Raw genomic sequence first — 23,238 nt, forward strand, 5'->3', positions numbered from 1 at the left:
CGAAGCCTTGTCCCCCAGTTTTCTTTCCTCCAAGTTAAACTGCTGCACTGTGGCCTGGCCATTCAGACAGCATGGAGGGGAGTGGGGGTTTGACTGTGTGCATGAAGACTCTGAGCAGGAGTTTCAAAATCTTTACAGCATCTAAATATTGTGAGAAAATGCCTCATTCTCTTTGGGAGCAGGTTGTTTGGGAACAGGGGCCACCTGTTACATATGTATGTGTGGGTATATCAGCTCGATGCGGTTCTTATCAAGGTGTAGGGCTATGGCAGTAATAAGACATTTCCCAGGAATCTTTCCTTAAACTTTTGTTCTTCTAAACTAGATACAGTGAGGGTCATTTGCTGTGCAACAGAGGGATAGGTTTTTCCTACTCACAAAAAAATTCAGGAGACTTTTATTTTAGGTTAAAAAAAACAAAGCCAAGAAGCAGGGGGGGGCAGGGGGGGATAAAGTCTCCGAAAGAAAGAAAAACCTCAGTGATTTATGCTGAGACATTTTGTGTTTTTAACCTAAATACAGCTACTGTATTTAGCTACTAAATACAGCAGACAGGGAGAATTTTTACACCAAAAGGTACACACAGAAAACATAGTCAGCATCTCCTTCCACTTGCATGATCTCTCACCCCGGTAGTCTTTTTGCTTGAAACAAGCAGCTTTGTGTGTGAACACGACCATGCACCAACAACCGCATGCAGTAATCCTTCATGTAGCTACGTTTGTCTGCCTGTCTTGCATGATAAGGTGCACATATGCACTCTCATTTTCTTCCTGTAAATCTCCTTTTCTTTTCAGAAAGTTGTAAACCTAAAGATAACAGCACACGCTCTCTTAAAAGCAAGGTTGACAGTGAAATCCTTGGCTTAAAAATGTTGCCTGGAGGAGAAAAATCTCCATCAACCCAAAGGCAGCAGATTTGGCTCATGTGCCAATTGTCGCTCTCCCACCACACCATGGGGAACATGCTGGGGGAAGGAACGGTGCAAAAAAGGAGTGCAAAGGGCAAGCAGTCCTTTGGCTCTGGTGATCCTTCAGTGGTATACGAGCCTTAAGGGGATCACATGACGGGAATAGAGTGAAACAACCAGCTAGCTCCTTTAAATCACATCACCTTGTAGAATCAGTGAACACAATCTCTTCCCTCCCATATATCACCCTCACACCAGACAGATCTTGAATGCAGAGGAGAATTGAGCACTTCTGCTCCAGAGCATGCATCTGTGGTTAATAACAGATGATCCTAATCACTGCTCCCGGAGCCCAGGGCTAGCTGATAACTCTCTGTTCTGACTACTGACCCCCATAATCTTCTCATTCCTGAGAAGGAGCAGATATTGTGAACGATGGGTTTTAACAATTGGGACAAAAATAGTCCTCCTTTTGCTCAAGGAATTCAGATAGCAAACTAAGGGAGCAGCAGAGCGGCTGAGCAGCCACACTACAGAGCTGGGAAAGATCTGCATTGTGTATCTGGCTCTGCCACAGGCTTGCTCTCATGACCTTAGGAAAATTAGTTAAGGTCTCACAGCCTCATTTTCTTCCTCTGGAAAAATCAAGATAATAATAGACAGCAACTCCAGAATGGTGTTGTGAGGATACATCATTAATTGGTATTGATAATACACGTTGAATTTTCCAGAGTAAGACGGGATATAATATTAGTAGCTGAGAAACACGCTTTGCTGAAACTGCTTCTTTACTCAGAGTGGTTTTACTGCTTCTGCAGCAGCCCTTGAGGCTGCATTACCACTGAAGGGTAGCCTCACCAACTCTCCATTTACACTTTAAAACCTCTACACAGGCAGCAGCAGAGTCACAGATGCAGCTGCAAGAAGAAACCACACACCACAGTTGTGCAGGTGCATGTGGGCCCCAGTGGGAAAGAATATTAACTGTTTCCTGGTAATAGGGACACAGAGGTCCTTCACGCGGATAAAATAATCTCAGCCACAGTTCTAGGACACAGCCTGTGTGGGAAGCTACTATCCAAATGAATACACAATTGTGCTTAACAGATCCTAGCTTAAATGACTACAGACTAAATATTCTGGATTCTCTTTCAAATTCAGCTAAATCTGTGCATTGTGTGCCCCATATTTTCAATGTGGCAGGGAAAGCTTTCATCCTACAACTTCCATTAGCATTAGTTTAAAGCATAGTGGAAAGCATAGATGATATTTACCCCAGTATTTCAAGATCCGATCCTTTTTTTTTAACAAGCTAATCATATTATTTGCATCTCTCCTTGATAAAAACTTGCAGCAGGATCATTCTTTGTGCCCATAAGGTACCTGGGAGTTAGAAGAATAATTCATAATTGATACTTTTTTAGAAGGGTTTTATATTTTTTGAAGAAATTTGTCTGTTTTGATTCTTCTAATATATTGTTTAATTACAATTATTGTCTGGAATGGAAACTGCATAATTATTTGCAAAAGTAACAAGGCATGTTTCCCTTCTCTGAAAAGACTGAAGTGAGAATCAGGCCTCCAGTATGAATACATAAACTACATTTGAAAATCATTTTCTATGAAATTGCTTCCAGTTATCTGGTTTGCTAGAATATTAAGATGCAAATCTAGGCAAAGCAGATTTTTTTTATACACTTAGTATCTGTGAACCTAGTATGATTGGCTGAGCTGAAGCTGCTGCAGGAGATAATGATGAAACACAGCAACGCTTCAATAAACCCTGATGATGATAATGCATTGAAATAACAACATGTGGCATTGCAATCCACCCACACATCATCATGCATCACACCAAAAATGTCACAATGTGCTGATGGTTAAGTTTCTCTTCTGAAATCACAAAGCTGTCAGTTCTAGCTGCAATGTTCACAACAAACTGTGCTTTTCCATTTCATGTCTTGTCTTTGTCTGGTTTCAACTGTACCCGGGATCTTTCTTACTTGAGATGGTGATGGTGGATGCTCCTTAAGCATTTAAAAATGGGATTCAGAAAAATACTTTGCCATCCAAGTTTCCGCTCTTACAGAGCCCCACCTGAACAGTAGGAGGCTGTAAAACTAGGCAGAAAATCTAGTAAGAAAGAAGTCTGGCACCAGATTTCTATGCCTTCTTGCTTTCAAGCAGAGCAGAAAGTAGCCTCTGTCTTTTGATTCCACTTGAAATATAACTTCTGCAGGTTTTCCAAATGCCTTTGCACTTACAAACACTTGAAAGCTTAGATTTGGCACAAGTTTCAGCAAAGGTTTAGGGTGGTAGTTAGCTGGACTGATGGCAGAAGTGGAATTTTATCTTCCCTCTATGTCATGATAACAAAATAGTTATGAAATTTTTTTTTATGTTAGCCTTCTTTTCCGTTTGACAAATAAGACAACACATTCACAATCACTTACCTTCAAGAGCTTCCACTTTTCCTACCACGGGTGGAGCTAAAGTAAAGATGAAAAAATTTAGGAAAAATTGCTTGAATGGATGAGGCTAAATCCAAAGAAGGCCTGCCTGTATTAAGGTTGGGGCCTGGATGGAGTTTTGGTTCCTATACCCCAAATTTTATCTTTGATAACTTCAGCTACTGCTTAACTCTACAAATACCTACTTTCAATAGGTGCTTCAACTCTTAACGTAAAAAAGTCCTATTTAAGCACTCTTAAAGTTCTGTATCTACACATGCTTACTAATACCTCAGTGTTCATAGGTCAGAGAAGTGCAACTTCTACCCCACATTGAAAGTCAGTGGAGATCCAATCACAAAACATTTCTTCTCTCTGCCCTTCCCTCCTTTTCCCTGTTGGGCTGGATGATGATGCCTGCTGGTTTTTTTTTTTCTCCCTCAAAGCAACAGTGACAATGATGATGATCCTGTATTCTCACACAAGAGCTTGGCACTTGCGACAGTCTTCCCAGGATATACATTAGATGCCAAAAAGTCTTAAACATGGTTAAGTTCATTAGGGCTTCCTCCATCCTAACCAAGGGGAGTGCTCTCCTGCTCTCATTTTATATTTCTAAGGTACTGGGGAGATGGACATAATTGCCTTCCAAAGGGCTTGAAATTCACATTTCCCACCTCCCTAGAAAATGTTATGATGATCAGGGGAGAGACTGGGGCAGGATATTTCTCCTCTTGCAGGTCTTCTAGCAGGGAAGGGAAAGAAAATTGGATTCACTATGTCAGAGAGAAGAAGAGTGGTTATGGCTATGATGCCTACTGGCAAGGGCACTCGCTAGCCAGCACCTTGGCTTCCTTGTCCTGCCTCAGGATTGCTTCTGCATTTTGCACTAAGCAGCTATTGCATGAAGTACCTAAACATCCCTGAGATCAGCATGTGGAGCCCAGGATGTCCCTTACCACCTGAGTGCAAACAGTTATGCACTTTCCTTCTGGTCCAACTCATGTCTAATTCTTTTTGCGGGGAGGAGGGGTAGGAAAGGGCAATAGCAAGACCTCACTGCATTTCACACTTTTGGCCAGTTGCACCTGCTAAGATACCACGTACATGAATTATGTGATGTGACAGTGGCCATGTGACTGTGCACTACATATTTCCCTTTGCACATAGATCAGAGCTGTGTCTGTCCCTGCCTCCTAGGAGGTTTGAACCGCCTCAGGGTCCTGCCTTCTGCTCCATGGGGCTGAAAATTCAGTATCACAAAGCCTGGTCCTACAGCGACAAAGTTCCTCTTTTGGACCCAGCAAGTATAGTGTGGGTGTGAAGCCTAATTCTATTTTGGTACCATTCAATCCTCAGTCTTTAGGTGATACTGCCAGTAATAACTGCAGTGATGGGCATTTAGTTATGGCAGTGATATTTTGTTATGGGAGCTCCCATCCACTGCCCACTGAACTGAGCCCGCAGGGGTCACATCGCGAAGGCGAGTGAGCAGTTCCTCAGTAGTAAGAGCTTTGGATGGCTCTTTGCACAGACAGGTGTAAAAACAGGGAAAGGTCTTACAGACCCCATTACTGGTCAACAGAGCCACTTATTCCTGAAGCATGGCCAGCACACAAATATAAAAGTAGATGTGACGTGGTACATGGTCTCCTTAAGGAAAGGACTTTGGGAACTTCCCATACAGAAGTGGGCTGTGTCTCCTCCTTGTACGTACTGCAGGGGAAATGGAAGACGAGAAACACCAAGGGTGGGAATTAAGACTGTGTTTTCATTTCCTCTTTCTTGTTTGTTACTTGGTCCTTCTGTAGTAAAAGAAAAAAAAATACGACAACAAAAAACCCAGCTGCACCTGGGTTTTTACATAAATGTTCTCTTGCACTTCAACTCGTTCACCTTCTGGCAACACTGAACTCCAGAAAATATGGCTCACTCTCTCTTTAAGAAAGACTGCTCCCTGCCCAGCTGTTGACTTGCCTGAAGGTGAGACCTCTGCTTAAATTCATGGCTCCAGCTGTCAAAAGCAAAGAAAAGCAGCTTTTCCTTGGCGGCTCTCTGCTTTGGGTAGAATTTGACATCTTCCTCAGTCAGCAGAATTTAATCAGCATCAAGTGCCCACAGCCGCTCAGCTCCACCACTGCTGGGCTGGGGCTGGGACTGGGAAGCCAGACCTGCAGAGGAGAAGAGGGGGAGAGTCCGCAACACAGCAGGCACAGACAGACACAGGCACAATCACCCATTTCTATAGGAAATGCAAGGCTTGTCACCATCTAGGGAGAGCCTCATTATACCCTTTGACTTAAGAATTGCTGTTATCACACAGTAACCTTACCCGGCTCAGTCTCTGCTGTGTCCCCCTGAGCAGCTGAGAGCAGTAAATGCAGTGAGTTATTGACACCTGACAATGATACTGATTTCCAAAAGAAGGCTGGTGAAATGGGCTCTGGGCTATGGTTTCCGGGACTTGAGCAAACAAGTAAAGCCAAGGGAGCAACTTCTGAGATCGCCATGCCCTGCTTGCCTTCCTCCTAGGGAAGAGAGTGCCTTCAGTTATTATCACACAGATGCCAACAAAATAAGTGATCCAGCTTATGTAGCAAAATTGTTAAACCAACCGCCTAACCTGTAAAGCCCAGCATTTGATGAATTCACGAACCTCAAACGGTCAGATTGGACCGGCGCGTGCAGACGTGGGTACATGCAGATGTAGATACGTGTAGACTTGCGTATGGACCTGCCCTGCAGGAGGGCATTTGCTTTTCCCCAGTACTGCCACCTCCCTCCTGCAGCCAAGCCCCAAAATCTCGCAGCGAGAAGCGCACTGGGGAGAGATCAGAGTAGGGTCGCGGCCAGGGAGGTGGTGGTGTGGAGGTTCCCGTTCCAGGTGTCAGCCCTGGGGTGATGTGCGCTGGGGGGCTGAGCTGTGCCGTTGCTGGGGAGCCAGCCCGGCTGCCCCCAGACCCTCATATGGGGGGGCTCGCTCAGTGCAAGATGGCTGCTGTTACAGCAGGAGTGTGCACAGGGTGTTTTCTCAAGGAGACTTTGTATTAGTGCTTACCCATTTAAAGTAACCTATTCACAGTAAATATTATCTGCCTATGTGTTTTCAACACCCAAACTCCAGACGTTCCTATACATGTAGCTAATTTCTAGCACCTGCAGCTGTTACCCATTTCCTGACAATATCATCGTGCCCATTGCGGAGAGGAAGGACATGTTGTTGGTTTTTTTTAATGTTTACCTCTCCCACCTGTTTGATATTAGCCTGCGTAATGGCACAGAGTTAAAGCAAAGGAGGCGGCTGCTGGAAGCAAACAGGAAATGAAGCAATACCCAAGGTAAGGGAGGCAGCGGGTAGCAAGGCTCTGAAGAAACAAGTGTGCGGGGGTATTAACTGGTGAATACCCGCTTGCCTCTAAGCAGAGGGGTGATTTAGTTCTCCCCAGATCCCAGCTAGGTAGCAGAGGGACACTAGAGCCCTGAATGCCCCCAGCTAGAAAAGAAGAGGGGTACGAAAGGAGAGGTGCGAGGGGGGAGATGCTGTGACTGGAGGTGGGAGTGCAGGTAAAGGCTTGCTGCTCGGGGAGCGGGGGAGAGCTTGCAGGTGCATTGCAGCCCAGGAGCTTGACAGTGATCAATGTAGAGTTCAGGCTGTGAACTGTGTACGCTCACAGCCTGTAGCCATGAATGCGGTGGGTTTTTTTCCCCCCCTGTTCCTTTGTATTTGGGGAATGAACTTCATAAAACCTGCATTCATAGTTTCTGCTCAGCCACATGACAAACTTCTACTGAACTGTGTCCTGGAGGGGTGATGCAGCCACAATAACAAGATCCCTCCTGCTCCAGTCATTAAAAACACTGCATTTCTCATTTCACAGTGCTGGGGGAGGGGACCGAGAGCAGCCGAGGAAGCAAATCCCGCTGAGGATACTGTTACAGTATGAAAGAGACCATTAACTCAGTGCATTTACCTACAGAACTTATCAACAAATGTCCTACCAAAAGACATACTTCTGATCTTACCCTAGTATTGCTCATCTTTCTCAATATTTACCTTCAAAAAAGCTGTTACTGATAAGCAAAATTACAATCTTGCTTCCCTTCTTAAACCTCTCTATTTAAAACTGCAGTGCTGAAAGGCACAATGCTGATCTTCTGTAGTGTCTGGAGTCTCTTCTTCTCAAATGATATCCCCCTTATATGAGCAGCTAACTGAAGACATCTGTTGGATGCAATTATCTGAATGCCACACATTTGTTTTATACCTATTATTTTCTATATTACTTGGGGATAATGTATATAATTATGTTTTTCTGACAGTGATATTATTTGTGAAGGTGGTTTTCTACTGTCAGCTAAGTTCAGTGAGTGGTCAAATATTGTCAAATTTCTGTTAAATTTTGTTATCAATTAATGGTGTAGATGTGCATGTTTAATTATTTTAATAATTCTTCCCTGCCTCCTGCAACTAGAAGAGGTGAAATGCACACTCACGTACAGATCCTTAGCTTTCATTCACTATAACACAGTCTCATGGCAGGAGGTGAACTCTGTTACAAGTTTTAAGTCTGTAGGATTACCTTCTGTACAGCACTCTGCTTGTGGGAAATGGGCCAACTAATAATGTTGGATTAAAGAATAGACTGAAATGACAGAAACATATTTTCTTTTGGAGTAAAATATTTTGCTAGAAGTTCTAAAATTTTCATTACATTTTGTGACAGCAACTCGCACTGACTATTTTATAAAGTACTGGGGAAAACACTTTCAACAAATGTCTGCAGAAAGCTTTTTTTCTACCAATTCCATTTTATCTGTTTTCTAAAAAAAGGCCCTATAGACTCTGACACAGCCAAGTTGCTGTGGCTTGCTAAAATACCAGTGTTAGCTGAACCCTGGTAATTGTACAAACACATGCTTTTAGCTGGGGTAAATACAAGATAAATGACATTAACTTTTCTCTTGGGTATAAACTAACATGTTTCACCTCTCAAGAGGAGACGTGATTGCAGGTCAGGCAGTGCAGCTCAGCTGATGGGCAGTAACTTGCTAACTGAGGTTAGCCTGAAGATCCATCTCAGCTTGGTGTGAAGCCCCGGTCCTTCCCAACAAGGACAACAAGGGTCCTCCCCTCGTGCCCGACCTGCTAAGCACAGAAGGAAAGCATATTATTAGTGTTATTTAATTTGCATTACTGTGATACTTAAGAGCTCCGGTTTGGATTAGAACTCTGTTGTGCTAGGCACTGTATAAACACACATGAAAGCATGACACCGTCCTCAAGAGCTGCCTGCCTTGTACAAACACACATGGGAGTTGGGTATGGTTTCACACTGAGGTTGGGCTTTGTCTTCCTTAGTGCCTTGTGCTGTGCCAAGCATGTTGTCAGCTCTTGCAAATCCTCTGTATCTAACAGCCCACACCTCAGCCTACTCTTTGCTGAATTGGTAATTTGGCAAGTTCCTGTGTTTGTGTAGCATGCAGTAGGTTACCCAGAAGGATACTCGAGGCCAAGCTGGGACAGACTATGTGAGTCTATTTTAAGGGCAGCTACGAAAAGACCCCAGGTATTGCAGTTCTGAGTGGAGAGAGCTTGAACTGGCTGAGCATGGAAAACAAGCGCCTAGCACTAGGCAACTTGGGGGCCAGGAGGAGACAGAGCTGAGCCAGCATGGGCAATGCTGTGAGGCTTGTTGGGTCTGCTACATGCTTGAGCCATGCAACCTGAAGGGCTGCAGGGCTCGTCATCCCATGGGAAGCATCCCCCCCATCAGCTCTGAGGCAGGCTGTTAATAAACAATAACATAATTGGCTTTGTATACCTCAGAGGCAGTGACTAAAGCAGGACCAGTGAGAAGCAGTTAGTTTACTCTGTGAGAAATGTTTGTTAATTTTCCCCGTAGGCTGTTAATAAGGCTTCTGGCTTTAGCAGAAGAAATCCCACCTTGTTGCCTAAAATTTGCTCAATAAAGATGAGTCATAAGCCATGTCTGTGTTTTGAAGCAGCGATCGTTCCTTCACCCTATGTAGGAATGGTGAGGTGACTCCTGAAAAGTAACTGGATAAAAACCTGTTTGGATAATACCCTGTGTTCAGTGGCTTGTAGTGATAGCCTCATAGTGGTGTGCATCCGAACGATGCTTGGGATTTCTCATTTTCAAAAAGTAAATAAAGAGCTGCCCATGCAGTAATTTTCCAATTTCCCCTCTCCCTCTCAACATTAAAGACCTGACTACATTAATCCTTCAAAACTTATTTAGAAAACCTACATCGCTTTTTATAGATAGCCAGTAAGTTCAGTTGTGTTCAAAACCTTCTGTGCAGAGTGCCCTTCCAGACAGAGTTCACCAGTATGGCTACAGCATCATTTACACATGTTGTATGGATGCGTGGTGTGCTGCTTTCAACTGCAGCGTCTTGCGAGTTGAACAAGTGATGTGGGCAGATTGAGTCAGGGAAAGTGTTCACATATCAAAAGATGTAAGAATTCTCAAAACCGGTATAAACCTAATAAACAAGTCTCATCAGGTGGTGTTCAAGGTGGTTTGGTTTTATTTGGAAGTAAGAACGCAATGCAGTCAAGGTGTTGCAGTCTGACTGATAAAGCAGTTCTGGTCACGATGGGGCACAAAGCCTACACCATTTAGCTAACCTCACAGCAGAAGTGAAGCGTCTTGCCTTTGTTTTAACGTATTGCACTCTGGCTCACTCATGTGATCAGTCACTCCCTGTTAAAAATACACATTTTTACGCTTGTAGACAAAATGCATAAACATTTGACCCCTGGAAATATGATATACAGCTAAAGACAGCCTTTGAAAAACCTGGAGTATGTACGTGCATTATAAATTCCCCCTATCTCACAGGACCAGCGTAGTAGAAAAAAAGATAATTGGTTGTGTCTCTTCATCTCCCTCTCCACCCTGCTCCCTCATCTCCCTTGTGCTCCCCCTCCCTTTTGCTGTGGGATGTGCCAGCACTTGTCTTGGCAAAAGCCAGTCTTGGATCTTAGAACTGAAGGAAACTCCGGTGTGTTTGTGACTAGCTCAGCCTTTACCAGGCCTCCTCTCCTCCCGCCCCAGCCCGCACCATGGGAGGACTACGTGGTGGTGGTGGTGGTGTGCTCTGGGGAGATGCAAGAGAGGGGCATCCCCGCCCAGCACCCTGTGGCTGCCTTGCCAGCACATAGTTCATGCTCTCATAAATCAGTGCCCCAGAATGGGAAGTGTGTGTAAATGCATGTGCCCCACAGGCAGATCATGGCAGACACCACCAACCATGAGACAGTAAGAGGGCACTGCCGTGCAGTCTCATCTTGGTCTGTGTTTTCAGTGGGGAAGCCAAATGAAGAAGTGCTTTGCTGGCAGTCATAGGGACCTAGGTAATTCTCTGTACCCAGGGCAAGTGACACCAGCTGATGGCTGTATGACTTCTACCCACTACCCTCCACTATGTCGCACCCAGCTACTGGCTTGTTTGCTCTCCCTGTCCAGGCAATCCTTGGCATTTCTAGAAAGATCACCTGCAAAAACTTGCCACCGTCACCGCTTTTGGCAGTGGTGATTTCATGACACAGAAAACTGCCTGTTAGGAGTTGCCCGGCAGCTCATTTTCCAAAGAAGCTACCAACCAACAGTCGGGTGATAAAGCACTAAATCTCCTTCAGCCACACTCAGCCTGATCTGGATTTCAACCAGGGACTGAGATATGACAGGTTTCAGTTCTCATCCCCAGTACCTCACAGTGTCTTGTCCTGATCATTAAAAATTAAATCACCCTATGAGTAAACACCCATGCTGTTCTCAATGCATATGCATCTATAAAGTCCATGCCAGGACTTTGCATGAGAAAAGGGTCTGACAGGGCCTTCCACATCATAAAACATTGTTAATAATTTGTGAAGCTCCATCCTAAGCTTGCTCTCTATTTTCCCCTTGTTAAATTTAATGGAAATTTTTTATATAAGCTTGTTCCTCTAGTCATTATTTTATACCATCTTGTTCTTGTGTTAAGGTTATGCTTTAGTTTAAATAATTACTTCTCTCTCCCTGTTGTTTTCTCCTCTGACATATTTAAAAGATCCTGTCCTTGCTCATCCATTCTTGTTGTTTTGTTGCTATATAAATCAGTTTCTTTTACGGTCTTCTAAGACAGACTCTTCATTTCCCTGATCATCAGTTGTTCTGGTCTATCTTTTTTTGTAAATATGGGTGACAAGCACTGTATATGTTGTTTTGGATGATGTTTTGGTACTGCCTTACACAATGGCGGTAATGCTTTTCTAATCAGCTCAAGTATCTTGTTTAATACATCCTGTGACTGCATTTACCTCTTCCATGGCTGTGTCACACTGGTGGCTGAGTTACCGTGTAATGGATGACTACATTTTGGTCTTTTTTCACCACTGTTTCTTCCAAATGCTGTGTCCCTGTCTTTACAGCAGGAATTCCTGCTGCCTAGGTGTATGACCTTTTGCGCTGTGAATTTCTGAAGTCATCAGATTTTTTCCTGATATTCTACTCATCCTGTTGATGAGGCATCTCATCTTCAGTAAATTTCATTAGCACATTATTATTATTATTATTATTATTGTTATTACTTTTATGCCTCCATCAGCCCTGCTTAAGACAAATGATAATAAAAGCTCCTTAACTTTTGTCTTATGCTGTTCCTGGTGGGAACCCAATTCCTTAAGCTATAACATGAAACTTCTGTTGCAACTCCTTTTCATCAATGGCAGAAGCAATGCATGCACCTTTGGCCATCTATTTCTGCCAGATGCTTTTCTCCAGTGCAAGAAAGGCAGGAGGAAAGCAAACTTCTTAACCACGCAGCAAAGAACAGAAGCATGCTGTGATATAATCACCCGTGAGCAGAGCCGAGGGCAGGATCCCTAGATGTACTTGGCAAAGCAGTTGACATACCTATGGAGGGGGACAGAAAAGGATTTCTGCTACTCGTACGTTCTTCCCAAATGTGCTTTGGGAGCCATTGTGGAGGCATGTTTTACTGGGGTTCAGCAATATCTAGCTGTGCCCTTTACTCCAAGCACAGAAGAGGCTAGAAAAAAAAAAAACAGTCTCGAGTTTGTGTGGCAGTTCATCGTCTTCAGTCTGGTCAGCTCCATGGGGGAAGTCTCAGGGCTTTGAGTGCAGCGTTTCCAAACATTGAGAACAAACCCTAAGCATCTGTAAAAACCGCAAAGCGTACAGTTAATACACCCAGATGTGCTGTCAGCCCCACAGCACTGCATAGGAGTGGATGGAGTGTGTAAATCTTGGAAAGGTTAAAGCTGAGAGACCAGCGATATGCATAAAGACTCGTGTTCCTTCCAGGAGGAGGAGGGGGGTGAGGTGTTATCATTCTCCATTAATCACTTACATCTCCAACCTGCCTAAATCCTCTGAAAAGAACCAGCAAAGAAAACACCAGCTGCTGTAGCTCCTACTTTTTCCTCCGTACCCACCAGTCTCCCTCCCTCCTCCCTGCCTTCCCCAGACTGTGTTTATTTTTACTGCTCGTGAATCAGCCAGGAACTTGCTCCTTGCAACAGGATCAGCTGAGAACAAGCTGCAGAGTGAATGTTCCCTGAAATCCTGGGTTTGTTTTGTAGCTTACGACCAGCAGCAAAACAGTGGAGAAAAGGAGAGAAAGTGATAGATGTCTTCTTCCTCACCCGGGGAGATGGGACTTTCATTCTGCAGAGAGCGGGACTTCCCCAACTCGCTCTTTGAATGCATGGCAGCTTTCACTAGAGATTTTGAACATGCTTAGCTTATGAAAGTCACTTAAATTGCGAGGGCGTTGGGAAAGGAACCATTGTTTTATATAGGCGTGCCTAACTCCTACAGTGACCCAGACCCACTGCACCAAAACACCACGCTGCACCATAAGCAGCACAACAGCTCTCCCTTCAGCAAGGGCTCTTTCTTCTCATGTTGCTGCAATGTAAGCACTGTCCTGTCTTGAATGGCAAGAAGATTCCCCTTCCAAGCTTGATCGCGCCATGGCTACCCCAGCTCTGGCATTAGCGCCATGGCTCGCACCGGGGGGCAGGGGCTGGTGAGCCCCCATGTTAACGAAGTCACCACCCTGATTAGTGAAAACCATCCCGGGTGACAGCCAGGAACATGACAGGGGATAGCAAAGAACGGCAACTGGTGACAGAGAAGTGAGTGATGGGGAGGAGAGAGATGACAGACAGGGGAACAAGAGGGAAAAAAATCGAAGTAAAAAGGAATTGAAACACACCCCCCAAAAAGTGTATGTGGGAAACCAGAAAAAGAAAAGGCAAAATCATTCTTGGGAGAACGAGCATCTTCCTCAGCTGGGGCAGGGTTGTCTCGCTGTTGCCTCTCTGAACCTGCACTGTCTAACCAGAGCACCCACGAGCACAAGACCTGTCCCAGGGTGCATTCTCCTGCCATGCTGCAGTCGCGATCCCTGGGAGGATCACACTACTAATCCCTAGGCAGTGTGAATTTGGGGAACCAGTTTTGGAGTCCTGTCCTCCTTGGAGTGGGAAAATCCTTATTTACAGAGCCACCAAAATATTCGCTTTCTCCAGACTCTTGTGTTCGAACTGTCCAAAGGCCATCCCGGCATTTGCCATCCAGCAAATCATATCATCCCATTTAAATCCAGCGTTTCAATTTGTACGCCTTTGAAAGGCATGAAGTGCTACCCTTGTCACCAAGCTGAATGGAAAAGCACTCGACTCGTGGAGAGGGGTGCGTCCCCCGTGCAGCGCTCCGCCACGGCACGCACCGAGAGGCTGACTTGTCACTTTGGCACTGGCCCGGTGCAGAACCGCTAATCTCTTTCAGATTGAAGAGGCTGTTTGCTGCCAAGATTTCTCTGCCAAAAGATAACTTTATAATACTGATAATCAGGTGCCCTGTGATGATAAAATGCCTGTTGCTTGCCTCTGTGTGAAGAGTTTCTTGCTGACAAGCTGCTTATTATGGCAAACCATTTGTGTTATGGAAAAGCAGAGCCTTTTACTGAAAAGTAGCAAAAAAATCTTATCTTAGCCTAGAAGTGGAGAAAGTGCAATTAATTAATTTGTTTCTGAGTCTGACCTCTAGACATAATAGATTTTATAGCACAGCTATATATTGTAATTACAGGATAGAGCAAGCCTATACTGTAGCTTGTAGTTGAGTGAGTAATGAGGAGTGAAAGATTGATGTTCAGTGTGGTCAGATGACTAATACACTGGTAACAACTGAACTGGTCGAGCAAGAGTAACAGGCACCCGAGATAGCATAGCGTTTGATGTCTTGCTGAATAATGATGTTGTTTCCTATGTTGATTATCTTCCTCTAACCTGGTAATTAACTTGTCCTAACAGCACTGAGTGCAACACAACATTCAAGACACCACTGTTCCATGTGTAGCTGGTGTCATGCCACTGCTCATCCCTGTGCTCTTTATACTCCCTCAAGAGCACTATGGGATTTTCCCAGACTGCACACAGTAGGCACGGATATATAAACACGTATGACAGATGATAGATGCCTTCTGAGATACTTGCGTTAATGATACTCTTGTCTGGGAAAACAAAGAAAGAAAAGATGAAGGTGAAAGAACATCACACCTTGATTGCAAAATAAAGTTAGGTAAACCTTTAGTGTAGATGAAGCCAGTTTCATCCTAGGATTTGTGGGAGTGTTTTTTTGGTCTTCAGCATATCCTTTTTGTGATGTTCTTCATAAAGACCTAGAGCAATCTTCCTCCAGTGGAGTTCTAGCTCTCCTGCTGTGTTCAGATGATGATAAAACACCATTGGGTCACTATAGGGTTTAAGCATGATAGATGCCCTACATTACTATGTCTCACTGACTGAGTTCTATGCAAAACTCCACTGTGTGCTTGGCAGTTTAAATCCTGGAAATTTTCCTGCTTTTTACTGGCACTATAACCCAATCACAACTTGTCTGAAAAAAAAACCCCGAAACAAAACCAACAGGTGGGTTTCTTAGGTGAATTTTCCCTTAAAAAAAACCACAAAAAAAACCCCAAAACCAAACCCTTAACAAAAGAAATCCTTCCATACAGATGTTTCTGGCACACTACTCTGTAAACCTAGTGCAATACTTGCATGCCAGATCTTCAAGCAATGCCACTCCTGAACTTTAAAAGCTGTAGGCCTCAGTTGTCACAGGTTTTTAAGGCTACAGCGAATAACAAAGGAATTACATTTATACCTACATCGCTTCTGAGAATTTCCTTGGCAGGGCTGCATTTAAGTCTCTGTGAGCTTGATTGGCAACGGCTGGGTTACCTGCTACTGCAAACAGGGGTGACTCACCTGGGATTTCTATAGCCTGAGCACTAACAAAGAGCCTGTGACGTCCAATCTGCCTGGGGCTCCTGTCTGCTGCTCTGTGTGCCTTTGAAGACAATGTATTCAGAAACAGAGAGGGGGAGGCAGAAATAAAGGGACAGGGATAGCAACAAACTCAGATTACAGCTTGGGTACCTGTGTTTCCTGTTTCTGAGTGACTCCAGTTGCAGTTACAATGCTTAGTTTAATCTGCTTTACAGAGCTACCCCCTGCAACCCTTAATCTCCAAAGATGCTTTCGAAAAACAAGGCCAGCAACTGAGGTAGGATTTGGATATGGACGGGGATCACGAGAGCCAAACTCTGGCATGGTAGCAAGGGATGCTGCCTGAGTGTGTAGGCAGTAGGAGGAGAGTAGGAAAGTAAGAGCACTCTGTGAGCTGATAAGAGTGGATTAAGGATTTGGCACTGAGCAAACCATTAGAGGAGAAGGACATTGTTCAGAAAGGCAGAGTGAGGAATCTCTGCCAATTCTGTTCCCGCCCTAATGAACTGGCCACTGCTGGAAATGGTTATCTCAGGACGGTGCTGAAAACCATTTACTAGGACGGACGAGATGTTTTAGGTGTTGTAAGAAGGCATGAGTGACTCTCGCTGACACTGATGCTCCAGAAGGACTGCACGTGGATCTCATTTTCTCTCTCACGGGAGGCAGGAGGAAAGATACAAACTAGTAATATTCAGCCTGCCGTTTCAGACCCACTGCCAAGGGGCTCCAGGCCGTTTATACGGCAGAGATGCCTTCGAGCCCCCGCTACCTCAGCCTTGAGTGCCTCTGCCTCCTCTCCTCCGCTGCCGTCCACTGGCCGGGGTGGGCGCGCGAGATGGGGGGCGGCCGGGGCAGAGCGGGGAGGCAGGCGGACAGCTCATGTGGCAAACAGTTTTGCAATGCTTAGAGCCTGCAGTTTTTTCTTTCCCCCTATTGTTAAGTGGCATTGAGCACCAGCAAAACAGGAAACCGCTTCCTCCAGCCGCTGACCCAGCGAACCCAGGGCAGCTGCTGGCTGTGCAGTGGCCCCCCCACGCCACCCTGTTCCTAGAAAGTGTCTGAACATTTGGAGCAGCATTAGGGAAGAGCAAGAAATACCAGTAAAGCTTGAATAAGCAGGTACACTTGGCAGCTCTTATGAGAAGGGAGTCATACTGGAAATGTCTGGTGGTAACGGTCAAAACTGTCTTGTTTTTCCAAAATTAGGGCTTATGGAAGGGAGAGCAAGAATGTCTAAGCCAATGGCTGTCACCTCACGCATCTGGTAACTAACTTAACTGTCTCTTTGTTGTGCCGTGCGGCTCTTGTATCAGACATCCTCACTCGAGCTGTGAAGAAACTATTGTTTTACAGGCACTGCAGCTTGTGTTGTGATCCTTAAATCTCAGAAGTCCAGCCAGGTCTTGCTTCGCTGGGTGGCCTCAGCAGAGGCAGGAAACAGCGCTGGTGAGGTGGAAGGTGACCCTTTTCTTCCTGAGACAGCAACACCCCATGGTATCAAAAGAATATACGCTGCTTGGGTTTCTGTCCTTCTGAGGAGACTGCAAATGGAGAATAGCAAAGACCTTGTGGCTCCTTTTCTAATTACACATCCCCTGGTGTTCTCTGATATCAAGGACAATGTTGTCCTCCCTGGTGACATTCTGCTGACCTAGAATTCCCATTGACTTGCTTTGGGTTTTTTTTTAACACGGTGTGATATTCTTCATTCTGTCTCTTAAATACTTACATAGAAAAAAAAAATCCTCTAACCTCACTGGGAACGTCTGGTGGAAATTTTTCACAACTGCATTTCTGTGTTTCTGAAAGTAGGACACATCGACGTGAAAGAAATGATGCTCAACCCAATCTCTGTCACCTCATTACTCTTGAGCTCCAACTTAATTACCTCCCTGATGCTTTGCACAGTTCTTAACCAGACATTGCATGTCTGCTTAGAAATCTGCCATACAAAATGAAGTGATGACTATATACCCTCTTCCTGCTGGAGAGATGAGCTGTGAGGTTTGGTAAATATCTTTTCTAGAGCACCCAGAAGGTGCATCATACTGTACAGGCCTGATCCTGCACCACTGGAGTTCACAGATGACTTACAAAGACCCACTGAAACCACGCTGAAAGCTCATATCACAAAATTGGTTTAAAGATAATAGCAAAGTTTTAACCCCAATGAATCTGTGGTTTATAGTTTACAGCTCCAAAGACAGAGTTACTTTAACAGCTTCCAAATTCTGACCTCCTGGATACTGCTATGGCTGCACTGACGCCAGTGAGATTGCAAGGAAGAAGAATTTGATGGTTTATTTTCAGAAAGTCTTTGAGTCCCTTGTGTGGAAGTTCATACTCCAGAGTAGAGGGAACATGCCTGAACACCTTGCAAAACCTGGGGTTCAAACACAGACTGAGGTCCACCATTTGAGTAGCCCTGTAACCCTCAAAAAATATGTGAGGTGTACACTGAAAATTAATTTCACATCCCTAAAAATTTAAAATACATTAGTTTTAAGAGTAACAAATAATATGAGGTATAAATACCAAGATACTATAATTTTGGCCATGGAGATGATAAACTGGGAGTTCAACCACAATAGACATCTCTGGGTTGTAAGGCTATGAGCGCATTCTGATACATTTATGTTTGTTTCTATATGAGTGTCTCGTTAATCTGGACTCAAACCCAATGCTATCGCTAAGTCACTTCTAAAGACTCATTCTGCCAGGCGGTACAGCGCTCTCGGCCACGCAGTCTCTAGTTCACGCGTGTGCGCACAGCGCGGTGTCTCTTCCCAGCGGCAGCAGCGGGCAGCCACCCACCGAGAACCGGCGAGGCTGCGGGGACAGGACGGGATGGGACAGCTCAGCTGCGTCACCTCGCAGGTGCACTCCTTCAGAACAGGCTGTTCTTACACTTCCCTCTGCTCTGCTCACAACTGAAAGTTAATAGGACAAATGTACCTTCAAAACACAGCCTGGATGCCCATAACGTAGCGCTCTCGGTTTTTTTTATCTGACCGTTGTACTGCAGTGTTTTGCATTGGTTTTGGAGATCTGTGAGACTGTGTTTTGTTTGCCCTGTCCTTCAAAAGTAAACACATACGGTGGCATGTTGCTGCTTCTCCCTAGGCCCTTCCTCATATTCTGGGAGTTAACTGAATTGCCTCTTTAATTTCACTGTTCCCAGAAGTGTGTCATGCACGACAGCATTATTCATGGATTCATTACATACATGCCATTGCAGGGATGCACTCTCCCTGCTGCATCGTCCCCAGGGTGAGCCGTGCCACAGGGCTTCCCTAGAGAGCACAGATGACACCATCAGTTGTACAGATGACCAATTCCGCATCAGGGCTGCCTTTCTTCTGGCCTTTTTTTTCCATTTTTTTGTGAGATGGGCGCTTGTCACAAAACCATTTTGAGCATGTGAGAGACACTTAACAATACAGTAAATATACATCCCTTATCTTCCCTGACAGAACAGCTCTCTAAAATCTGGACGATACTTCAAAACCATGAAGCCCTTTTCCAACAAACAATCTTTTTGTGTCTCACTCCAGATGGGCTTTGGTTTGCACTACAATAGTAATGCGGTGCATTAGAGTTTTAAGAAACATATCTATATCTATTTCCTGGTCTCCCTCACAAAATATAAATCACTGTTAACATTGCTATTACACAACGAAAGCCAGTGCCTGTTGAACTCAAGGTTACACTTAACCTATCTTTGAAACTCATTTTGTGTAAATAAAACATAATATTAAGTAAAATAGGAGGAACTCACTAAGATGAACAGACATGTTTAGGAAAGAGCTCAGGGTACATGAACTGGTTCCTAAGACATGAAAGAACACCTCCTGTTTCTTGTGGAGAGCTTCTCTTTGGAAGTTGGCCTTCTCACCAGGGGCTCAGCAGCTTTCTGGTGGCATATCCTGGTCTCAGAAAGATCTTTCAAAAATGCCTTGTTAGTTCTCTGAATCTATAAGGTGTTCAGAATCTCTCTTTTTCATGGTTACCGGCTGATCAGGCAAATAACACCGTTTTGTGCCTCTATATCTATCTTGTTCAACAGCTCTCTGGTCATTGTCCCCTTGCATGTCCTTTGTTTTTTTTCACAGGGGCCACTTATAGAGAAGGTTAAGACCCGATCTTGGGACTGACGTTCACCTGTACCCGTGTAACCTGCTAATAGCTTTGTTGGAAATCTACCTAGCACTAAAAAAAAAGAATAACTGTTCATTGCTCTTGTTAAAACTTTTCTTCTTTACTTCCCTGGCACAGAGCTTGGGGACGTTTTGGTAGCTATTCCAGGGTTAATAGTCTTTCTGCCCAAGCAGCCGCTGTTAAATGTTGGCTCTCGAAGGCTTTTCCTTTGCCCATTAATCTCAGATCTGGTGAGGCCAGTAAGGCAGTGAGGTGTGCATCTCTGTTTTTACAGTGCTAATGATAGACTTGTAAAAGGGGGGGAGGCTGTTACTGGGGTTTTGCTGTAACACTGACTCTTTTTCCTGTGCATAGCTATACTTTGACGTGGTGTGCTTGAACTTACAGATCAAAGAGAATTACCAGAATGATCCACTTGTGAATTGTGGGCCATTATCTGTTATTAACTCATCTTGAGCACTGTGGTGAGCAAACTGTAATTTACAGTATGTTATTACATTTCTGCTCAATGTGGTGTGCAGCAGCTGAATGCGTGTGTGTGGTAGTCCATAATGAGAAGTAATCTCTTCTAGCTAATGGAAATAGATCTTTGCCAACCTCTACTAAGGTTGATCAAGAATTTAATTTACTTCTAATAATTTTGTTTTTCCGCTTCCTGCCCCTCCCACCACATTTAGGAGAGGAGAAGGTTTCACCTTCTCCGTTTCTCTTCAGTACATGCTTGCTTCCAGGAAAACTTGGAAGCGCAGCAACAACCTCCTCCAGTTCTCTGCCAGATTTCCTTCAGGATTTAATGATTCAGGTGGCTTCATTTGCTAAATTTTTGCCAAAAAAAAGTAGTTCTCTACTGACACCATATAATAAAGTTGAGCAAACAGGAGGGCTGGTAGGAGACTTATTTTTATTGCCTGGCTCTAGTCACATGACAGATCAGGTTACAAAATACTAATGCCCCTGCCAACTCTCAGGATCCACCAATTCCTCTTGCTACTGTTTTAATCCAACCTGTCTTTTCTTTGTTTTTTTCTTTTTTTTTCCCTCCCCTTTTTTTTTCTGAGGGCAGGGGGTGAGGGGGAAGGCATTAGACTAGGGCAGGAGATAGAGTGAAAAGCAAGTATATCATGATTGGGAGTATCCCTTTAGCTCCTTCAGTGTTTGTTCAGCACTTTTTCGCCAGCTGAATAGCTTATTCCCTCTGAGTGTTGGCAGCCTTTGGCAAAAGTAAAGCAATGTCAGCATTCCCCTGTTCCATCTATTTTTTGGAAAAGAATCGTTAAAAATATTCCATTTTCACCTTGTTTGCAAGTTGTGATGAAGGCTTCTCCCCCAGTTAAATTGTGACATTCTGGCTTGAAAAACAACTTCAAGATCAGGAAGATAAGCTAACACACACACACACACACACACACAAAATCCTCCTTCTTTCTTATGGAACGAAATTCAGCAATTCAGTGGAGGCACTTCTTTTATAAGCAGAGAGACAAATATATTTTCAGAACAATTCCTGATAAAGCAACATATTTGAAAAATGTAAACTTTATGCAACTTTCTGGAGTTCTTTACAGTGATTTCCCCTTTGTCTCTTCTTCCAGCATACAGCAGAACCAGCAGCTTGGTATTACAGGTATCACGACTATGTGCACACTGTACCGAAGGCACACCTCAGCAACACAAGTAGCTCCTAATAGTGGGCTGAGATTATTGTGCAAAAGGGGAAAAAAATGTCCACAGTGCTTACCCCACGGGCACTGATGCTTTTTGTTGCATAAAAGGTATAGGGAATAACTACGTATCTTTCTCCACTTTTATGAAAGAAGAGCTGTGGTACAGGGAAGTTAGGAGACCGGTTCAAGGCAACACAAGACTTCCCTGGTGAATTCAGGAGTCAGAATTCAGGTGAGAGTTTAGTCCCCGTGTTTCAGCTATGAGACCACCCATCTTCTCCTTTGGCAAGCATGAGTGGAAATGCACTCCTTCTGCCTTCCAGTGTCTGTGACCATGGTAGTTTCCAAGGAGGATTATGTTGCAATTGTTTTAGTTTTTCCATTTCTGCTCTTCTTTCACAAGTTGCCTATAAAAATCTGCAATGCTATTGCATCCTCCTCATTCAGAGCTCCCTTACAAAGACGACCCTACTCTGATTTCTGACAAAACAACCTCTTGTAATTAGGAGTTTGTTATGACTGCTGCTGCAACCGGGCAGGGTTAGAGGAAGGAGGTGTCAGCAATGACTCCTTGCATCCACCTGTCTTCACTTGTGGACACTGACTGTAAGCTTTCAGGGGCAGGGACCACCGCTTTCCATGGCTGTACGAGGCTTTGGCCTGTCAGTGCTTCCGACCACAGCCCTGATGATGCCCCCTTAGAATGCCTCTTTTCAGGAGACTTAAATAAGAGGTATTCCTCACTTCAGTTTTTATGAGATTTTTAATGCTATGAGAAACAATGAAATTTATTTTTCTGAAGTCTTTCTTCCTCAACTGCAAATAATACAAGTGCAAAAAACATCCGGAGGGTAATACCATCCACAGTTAGGGAAAGGCAGCGTTGGATCTCTACACTTCCCTTGACTCCAAGATGATGGAGTTTATTAAATCAGCTGATAGATTTTGATAAACCATGGCCGTGTTGTGATGACCTGCTTCTTGAGTATTTGTCTCCTTGTTCTCCAGGCAGTTTCATTTCTGTGTGTGCAATCACAGCACCCTCTACTGCCTCTTGCCTAACCTGCAAAGGGACAGCAAATGATTGTGAACTCTGAAAAGGACTTCTGGAGTGCCTAGACTCTCCGACTACGAAGTGTTGTTTTATATATGAAACAACACCCCCACGATGAGCATGATAACGCAAGAAGGTATTTCAGTTCTCTCTAGAACGCGGTCCTGAGCTCCTAAGTGAAGAGCAGGAATTCCTCAGGGGCTCAAGCACCCATCGGCCTGAGAGCAGTTTTCCCCTTTTGTCTGGGTGTAAGGGGTTATCTCCCCCTTTTGTTACGTCCACGGAGGAGAAAGAAATCCATTTTCCTAGTGAGAGACATGAAAAGGCGCTAGACCAAATGCTACTTCTGTGTGTCCCCAGACCAACCGGCCCGGGGCCGGACAGAAAACTCCCCTTTTCCAGAATCCGCCCCCCAGGAGCTTCAAGCCCGGGTGCGAAGTGGCCTCTCGCCCACCCGGCTGCTGGTTTCCCCCGAGCTGTTCCTTCCTCGTACCCATCCCGGGGTCTCGCTCGTTCAGTCAGTCTCAAATCACACCCCGAGCCCTCCGAGCCTCCGGCCCGTCCCCCCCGCCGGGCCCCTCGCTTTGCGCCAGCCGGTCGTTTCAGGACGTGACGGGAGCTGACGGCCCGCTCCGGTTCCGCCGTTTCACCGTGAAGCTAACGTG

Source organism: Haliaeetus leucocephalus, unplaced genomic scaffold (assembly GCF_000737465.1).
Source record: "Haliaeetus leucocephalus isolate CR32 unplaced genomic scaffold, Haliaeetus_leucocephalus-4.0 Scaffold417, whole genome shotgun sequence".
Taxonomy (NCBI): Eukaryota; Metazoa; Chordata; class Aves; order Accipitriformes; family Accipitridae; genus Haliaeetus; species Haliaeetus leucocephalus.